The sequence below is a fragment of the Apium graveolens genome, chromosome 7 (assembly GCF_009905375.1).
Source record: "Apium graveolens cultivar Ventura chromosome 7, ASM990537v1, whole genome shotgun sequence".
NCBI classification, from domain to species: domain Eukaryota; kingdom Viridiplantae; phylum Streptophyta; class Magnoliopsida; order Apiales; family Apiaceae; genus Apium; species Apium graveolens.
In genome coordinates, this window is record NC_133653.1 from 116,423,993 (window position 1) to 116,432,858 (window position 8,866).

At 38.9% G+C, this 8,866-nt stretch overlaps 1 non-coding gene across 1 annotated transcript; it reads left to right on the top strand.

Annotated features, from left to right (window-relative positions):
* Positions 1–865: 865 nt before the first annotated feature.
* Positions 866–972, top strand: LOC141675715 (small nucleolar RNA R71). Its single transcript, XR_012556354.1, has one exon. It is a non-coding gene; the product is annotated as a small nucleolar RNA R71 (small nucleolar RNA).
* The last annotated feature ends 7,894 nt before the right edge of the window (positions 973–8,866 follow it).

Below are 8,866 nucleotides of genomic sequence, written 5' to 3' on the forward strand. Positions count from 1 at the left end.
ATTTTCTAGAAACTTGAGATTTTTCAGGCTCATCGTCTTGCTGAATTTGGGGACTTGTGACCTTTCCAGATCTCAAGGTGATGGTGTTCACCTGTTCTTCAACTTCCCTCTTCCTTGGATTGGCTTCTGTATTACTAGGAAGCGTTCCTGGTGGTCGATTCAACAAAGCATTGACAATTTGCCCTATTTGATTCTCCAGAGTCTTGATAGAAACAGCCTGGCTTTTGCATATAAGAGCCTGAGTTTTGCACATAAGCCTCAACTCCTCCAATTCAAATTTTTCATTCGAAGATTAACATGCACCTTCATGATTTTGAAGTTAGAGTTGTTGTCTTGGTGTGAGTTGTTGCTGAAAACCAGGATGATTGAATTGCTTGTTTTCAAACTGCTGGAACGACTGTTGCATCGCATTCTGATTGTTGCTCCAGCTGGAGTTAGGATGATTCCAGTTGTCAGGATGATAAATGTCTGAAACTGGTTGCTGCGATCTCTGAAAGTTGCTCACAAATTGAGCTGATTTACTAGATATAGTGCATTGCTCCATCATATGTGAACCTGCACATAGCTCACAAATACTGCTTATCTGATTCACACCATAGTTAGCCAGAGAATCATCTTTATTGACAACGCCTTTAGTTGAGCAGTGATAGCCATAGCTGTATCCACATCAAGAACTCCCGCTACCTTGCCATGACGTAATCTCTGGGTTGGATACTAATATTCATTAGCAGCCATCAGTTCAATTAGATCATAAGCTTCCACATAGCTCTTTTCCCATAATGCTCCACCTGATACTGCATCGAGCATGGGTCTTGACTATGCTCCCAACCCGTTATAGAAGCAATTGATGACCATACAATCAGGCATTCCATGATGAGGACACTTCCTAATTATCTCCTTGTAGCGCTCCCAAGCTTCACATAGAGATTCTCCTAATTTCTGTAGAAATTGAGTAAGAGTGTTTCTGATTGCAGCTATCTTCGCCATTGGGAAGAATTTAGTAAGAAACTTCTGAGCAAGATCCTCCCAAGTGGTGATAGAACCTGCTGGTAGAGAATGTAAACATCACTTAGCTTTATCCCTCAGAGAGAATGGGAAAAGTCTCAGTTTTATAGCATCTTCAGAAACACCATTGAACCTGAAGGTGTCGCAGATCTCAATGAAATCCCTAATGTGCATATTGGGATCTTCCGTTGGTGAACCCCCAAACTGGATTGAATTCTGCACCCATTGAATATGCCAGGCTTGATCTCAAAGGTATTAGCTGTGATAACTGGCCTCACATTGCTAGATTGAATGTCATTGATCTTGGGTTGAGAAAAATCTATCAAGACTTTTGTTCATGCTACTGGATCTCCCATTGTAATGAGTACCTGAAGCACAAACAAATAAATCGTGAAAGTAAAAGAATCCGAATCACTGAACTTTAACGACCACTGATGATAAGCACATAAACTAAAAATTAACACCGAGTCCCTGGCAGCAGCTCCAAAAACTTATTAAGGAGAAAATACGTGCTAAAATTCACGCAAGTATACGCGTTCACAAGTAGTATAAGATATAAATCAGATTCATTCCCACAGAGACTGGTTTAGGTTAACTTCAATATATGCACCTATGCAACAATGTATGGCTATCGTTCAATGCTAAGACAATTAACAAATTGGGTTTTTATTAATCTAAGAGATTATACTAAATAACATTAACTAAGAGAATTGAGGTTGAATTACTTATATGAGACAAACATGGGATTCTAACTTTATTACTACTTCATTCAAAGTCATTGTTCTTAACCTTAGCATGCAATGGTGATGACACTAATCAGATAAAACGACTAGTAAACGCCAACTGTCATTATACGAATACCCTAATACCAGACATCCACAAAAGAGATAGAAGCTGAATAGACACCGATTATATTGAGACCCTATATATCTATAGAATTTGACAAAATAAAGGTTTAATGAACAAGTTATCTATAGTACTAGGGTTCAAAGACAAATCGAAAATAAGCATCCAAGTATCAACTATATTGAAGAAAACAATAGTCTTCTTCTCCATAGCCTTCTCGTGCTCTCTAGGTCTTCTTATTGCTCTTCTAGGCCTCCTTGTTGTTAAAAATGACTTTTATGGGTATATATAGGCTTAAGGACGACCTGGCTGAACGGACCAACGCGGCCGCCCCGCATTCCAGAGCGGGAGTGCGCTATTTCTGGAAGTCTGGCGCGGCCGCCCGCTTCTCAGCGCGGGCGTGCTCGCCTCCTGGACATCTAGCGCGGCCGCCCCGCTTCTCAGCGCGGGCGCGCCGTGCTACTGAAGTTGGAATCCTGAACTTTCTTCTTTTTTCTATAACTTTTGTTTCACTCGTCAGAATTTGACGAATAAGTAGTCCACGCGAAGATCTTGAGATCCTCTATAATTTGGAAATGGCCTTAACTTCAGATTCTTGGCTCTTTTCAGCATATATTCAATAAAATATCCATTCTTCCTTCAACTAGTGCCTGAGATGCAAAAACACAAAAACACATCAAAAATACCAATAACTTGAGTCCAAAATACCAACTTAAGCCTGTACTAAAGCGTTACAAGTAGATATAAAATCCACTCATCACCCTCTCAGTAACTTGCATTTTTTTTGGTTTTCTTCTAACAGATTTAATAAATTTTAGTTGGTGGCTTAATAGAAGGTAGGTTTGAGATTTTCTTTAGAGATGTTTGGCTTGAGGTGATTGGTATTTTCAGTAAGGTGTTGGAAGTTTGTTTGTACAAGAATTTGGTCTTTGAGGTAAGAGTTGGTTTAGTATTTAAGTTTGTTGGCTTAAAAGGTTGAGCTTGGGTGATTTGGATTTGTAGGGATTACTTTTGTGGTTTCGAGGTGTCTTTCTTATTCTTTCTTCTTCTTTCTTCTCTTCTCTTCTTATTATCTTATTTTTTCTCATCCTGCTTCTTCTCTTTGCTACCAGTTGCTCTAGAAGTTTAACTTGGATTTGAGCCAGAAGGTGCTTGATCATCTTGCTTCTGCTCATCATCATCCTTGTCATCCTTTAAGTTGTATTGTAGGTTTGGTAACATGATATCAACATTTAAAAGGTATCTGTCAAGAATTTTGATCATCTCTTCATTTTCAGTTTTCTTGTTCTTTTTACATTTCAGATCAGATTAAAGAGTCATTATAAGCCTCGTGTTTCCTCTTACACAATTCTCAGGAACAGTGAAGAGTTTGCATTTCTTAGACTGAGGACAGATGTAGGCCACCCCCTTGCTTGTATACAGATAGGCTTCATAAAAAGCATCTATCTGAGCCTTCTTGAGTTCATGTAGCAATTGGGTGTCCTCTGGAATTACTGTATGTACTTTATCAATCACTACATTCAGCTCAGATGCTCTCAATTTTTGAATATTGGAGAGAGATGCCTGTAGACATCTGTTTAGTCCATAATCATTCATATTTGCTACAATCCTCTTCTCCAGGAAGTTATCAACTTTGACAATCACCACTCTAACAAAGTTGATGTCGCTGGCCAATGCCCTTTTGTATATGATGTAGTTGTTCTAGAGAGACACACTTAAAACTGACAGAAGTTTAATGAATTCTTGATCTTGACAGGGTCCTTCTGCAGCTTTTAGAAGTCTGTCATTTCCAACATCTTTAGATAATTGAGCTTTTGAAGAGCTTTGACCAGTTTGAGTAGTTGATAGAAATTTTCCAGTCTCCTTTGATTTACCAGCATCCTTGGATTGTTGAATCCTAGCTTCTATCTCCCCTTAGTCTTGTTGATAGGCATGAGTAGGGGAATTGGTATTTCTGGCCTCACAGTCTCAGGAAGTACAGACAATGGAATGTTGACTTTTCCTATGATGTCTCCCAAAGCTATAGAATTTTGCATTTTTAAATGCTTGTGGGAGTCCACCAAGGTCTGTATATCTTCCTGTTGACTCTGCACCAGAGTAGTGAGAGCTTGAACTTGAGCTGTGAGTGAATTATTTGAAGACTACAGAGTTGAAAATTGTTTCTGGAGAGCTTGTAGTTGGAGATTTGAAGAAATGAAGATTGGTTGTTGAGAGTTTGAGGGAAGAGAGGTACCAAAGGTGTCTTGCACAGCTTGCTTGATGCCTTCCATGAGCAATGTGGAAGGTTCATACCTACTTTGATGAAGTTGGTTCAATTTGAGTTTTGTATCATTTGAATTTACAATATGTTGTTGAACCACCTCATATAAAGATATAAAAGATTGTCTGAGATTTTTGACATCTTTTTCCACAGAAGTCAGATCAAATCTTGCCATTTGGTCAGCAAAATGTTGAAATTTTGAAGTGATCTTAACTTGAGAAGGAATAAACTCATCCATCTTCTCTCTCACCAGCTTTCTAATCTTGTCCTCATGACCAGTCAGTTTTAGTTCTAGAGTTTTACCAAATAGGTGAACAACTTTGAGTTGAGCTTTGTACACTTCATTGACTGCAGTGTAGACCTCTTGAGGAGTCAGGACCTTGGAATTGCTTCCCAGTATGGTTACATATTCATCTCTAAACATGGCCAAGACCTAATCCATCTCCAAAGAAAAGTCCTTAGACAACCAAGCATCTACATTTCCATCTTGCTCAGCTTCATTAACTATTTTCTGCTTCTACTTTTCAACTTCTTCATTGTAGGTTAGCAGAATAGCTTGGTAGTCTTGGTTGCTCATATCTGAGGTAAGAAGGTGCTATGAGATGTTGGCTAGACCATAAATTTGATCAACAAGGAGATCATCTACAGTTGTTTGTTGAGTTTCAGCTGCCTGTAACTAGTGGGAGATGATGTGTGGTTGTTGTGGTTGAGAAGTAGATCATTGATCTGAAGGATTGGAACCACCTGTGAATGAAGTCACAGTTTAACTTACAGATTGCTTTGTGGTTTTGACAGTCTGTTGTTCCTCACTTGTGATGGTAACCTCCATTTGAATTGGAGGGGAGTTAGCTAGGTCTTAGGACGAAAACACGCGCTAATATTCATGCAAGTATACGCGATCGCAAGTAATATATAATTAATTCTAGTTCATTCCCACAGAGACTGGTTTAGGTTATTTTCAATCAATGTACTTATGCAACAATGGTATGGTTATTATTCAATGCTAAGATGATAACAAGTTGAGAGTGTTTATAACTACGAGATTATACTAACTAATATTAACTGAGAGAATTAAGGTTGATTTAATTATATAACACAAACATGGGATTCTAACTTTATTACTACTTCATTCAATAGCCCTTTTTGTTCTTAACCTTAGCATGCAATGGTACAACTAAACAGATAACACGAAACTAGTAAATGCCAACATTCATTGTACGAATGCCCTACTACCAGACATCCAAAAAAGAGATAGAAGCTGAATAGACACCAATTATATTGAGACCCTATATGTCTATAGAATTTGACAATATAACGATTTAATGCACAAGTTATCTATCGTGATTATATAGGGCAAGTAAGATGGTTAAAATTACCTACGAATCATGCATAACAAATACATGAACCTATACTAGCATGGCAAGTTCTAAACCCCTATATTCACTTTCGCTTCAATAGAGATTAACAAACTATCTTATAAATTCACGACGCTCATAAGATGAATAAGCACAACCAATACTAGGATATCATACAATCACCATACACTAAGGTATCGGAACATATTAACTATTGAAATCCATAAGTAAATCCACTAGAATCCCATGATAACGATTAGCCTATAACCGAACTCATCATCTCTGTGGGTTCTGATGAAAGCATGGTATAATAAACTAAGTCTTTATAAATTGAATAATAAACAAAGTATGTTAAACAAGAATATAGGTTCAACAAACAACAAAACTAGCATCCAAGATTACAACTTAAAACAAAGAATCACAAGAATAAACTAGATCCTCTTTGCTTTAGTTGTATTTTTGCTCCTAGGTCTTCTCGATATCTTCTCCTTAGTCTCCGTTATGTGTTTCTTATGAAAACCTACCTTAAGTTATCATTATATAGCAGCCCATGCAGATTAGAAGTCCAGAAAATCAGTTCTCTACTTGAAACAGGATTCCTGAAAAACGACCTGGCATGGCCGCGCGCTGTCTTAGCGTGGGCGCGCTGACTTTTGGCTTCACTGGCGCGGCCGCTCTCTATCACAGCGCGGGCGCGCTGACCTTCTGGAAAAACTTCTGATTTTTATTTTCTTTGTTGGTTCTTTATGGAGATCCACGAGCAAACATCCAGGACACCTTCCTCATACCAATTTAGCACCAAAGCAATGCTAAATCTCCTTGATCCCTTATTTATGCCTGAAATGCAAAACACTATAAAAATGAATGAAATACACAAAATACTTGAGTACAAAACACCAATTCAAGCCTTTATAGGACGTTCTAAGTGGACATAAATGCCACTTAACACACCCCCAAACGTGAACCGATGCTTGTCCTCAAACATAAACAGACTCAAAGAACAAGAAATAAAAATGCATGAATGCAACTACATGAATGCAACGATCCCCTCAGAATAACTAAACCAACCGATGAGCAGCATCTCAAAAATGTAGTTATTCACAGAAAGATCAATCAAATCCCACAAATCAACTTACAAGACAAAAACCTGTGTGTGTGTGTGTGCAATGCTTAACAGATATACTATCGCAACTAGATCAATAATCATGACACACTACTCACCAAGGCAATCACAAGGTTATAAATAGAATAAATGTTAAACTCCGAATGACTGACAACACTTCAATTCTATTATCGGAGTCATTACATGGACTCATGCTTTTATTCATAACACATAACAACACAAATATGCTTATTTGACCGTGTAATGAGTGAGGTCCACAAAAGACTTATACAATAATACCCATGTAGCGAGCGTTAGGTTAGTGGATCCCGGACTATAAAAGCCTTAGGTCACTAGGCACAAAGTCCCCTAAAAACTTAATAACTCAAGTATTAAAGATCCCACTCGTGATCAATTATGCATAAAACATATTTTTTTTCTTTTTTTCTCTTTTTTCTATTTTTTTCTTTTTCTTTTTTTTTTCAATTTATGAACGGGTGCTTTCGCTCTATCTCGTTCAACCCTAGACTACTCATATAAATATGAGCCGGCTACTAGCCATTTGACACCTAGCCACAACAACTAGCAATGAAATCTAATGTTTTTCTCCAATTTTTAAATATCCGTGTTATATTGCCATTAAGAGAATATCCTAAATTATAAATATAAATAAATGATTAAATCTTGACAAACAAACAAACCATGACCATGATCTAGCCCTCAAGCAGCCTATAAGACTTAGTGAAATTTAATTGTTTCTAGCATGCAAATTAACTCGATAGGACTTAACATCACTATACATGACATCACTACACTAGCATCAATATCATAAATCAATCGGAAAAGCAAACTTAAGGGATCATGTTATAATGCACATGCAACTATATGCAACATACTAACATACAAAATAAAATAAACTATCATGAATATACAACTATATCGACACATACAACCATATTCCTTAAGTATCACCTCCAAAAATTCATTGTCCTCAGTGAAGGTAATAGTAAGGAATCAGGAATACCTACTCAGAATCAGAATCATTACCCTCAACGGCTGGAGTGTCAGGAGCGTTAGGAGTGTCAGGAGGCAGGTACATAGAGTCCTCACCGAAAACTGGCCACCGGATATCAACTCATGTGGCTCTGAATGCAGTCCCCAATACCTGGGTGAGATTATGTGCAAACCTACTATGGATGTCATGCATCGCATCCATCCTCCTCATCAAGCGCCTACACTGCTCTGAACCCAAACCAGCACTGCTCTCATCATCCTGCTGTTGTTGCTGCCATTGCTGCGACTGTGAAGGACCGGCCTCACTCAACTGAGTTCTTTATACAGCTCTGCTCACCTGCATTGTACCACCAGCATATCCCTGAGGTATTGGCCGTCCACCTAGTAAGTGGTCATATGAATAACCGAGTCCCTTTTCATCAGCCTTTCCCATGTACCATTCTTGCATAACAGCTATCATCGAACTATCAATCGGGGCACTAGGCAACTGCAGTTGCTCATGTGCGGGCCAATGAACTCCAACAGCCACACACAGCTTCGTCATAACCGATGCATATGGAATAGAACCAGTAGTGATGCCTCGCAGAAACCTCAATATACCCTGATAAATCACAGACCACAAGTCCACATAATCTCCCTGAAGAATACCCCATAACAGCTTTTCTCGGTCCACCGTAACATCATGCACATGTGATGAAGGCATAATTTTAGCACAAATAAATGAGTTCCAGGCACGGGCATACATGTTCATACACGAGGCAGGGAAAGTGGCATACTCGTTCGTGCTCTTCTTAAATTTCCAGTGAGTTTTAGGACACACAACGTAGCAACAATCAGGTCCAAATTAAAATCCTCCCCGATCTTCATCACCCAATCATCCTAACCCGGCTATCTCTCGAGCTAATTTATCACCCGACGAATAGCCTCAGCACTGTAATCCACCGTCAACCCCTTCATCACAGTAAAACCATTCTTGTCCGCCTTCGCATTCGTGTAAAACTCGCGAATCACACTCATGGGCACAGCAATGGGTGTCTCGCAAAGTGACCCAATCCATCTCCAGAATCATCTCAAGCAACTTACCATCCCTCCCCGATGGTAGAAATCCTCTCTCCTTGGCTATCGGCTTCAATATCAACCTCGTATACTCCGCTTCAGCCTCCGGAGTAGAAAACATGGGCCTCACACCCCCAACACTTGAAGAATCGGTGGTGTTGCTGCTAACATGGGTTCGTTGTCTCTTGGGTGCCATTGAATTCGACTAAGTTTGAGAAAAAAGATGTG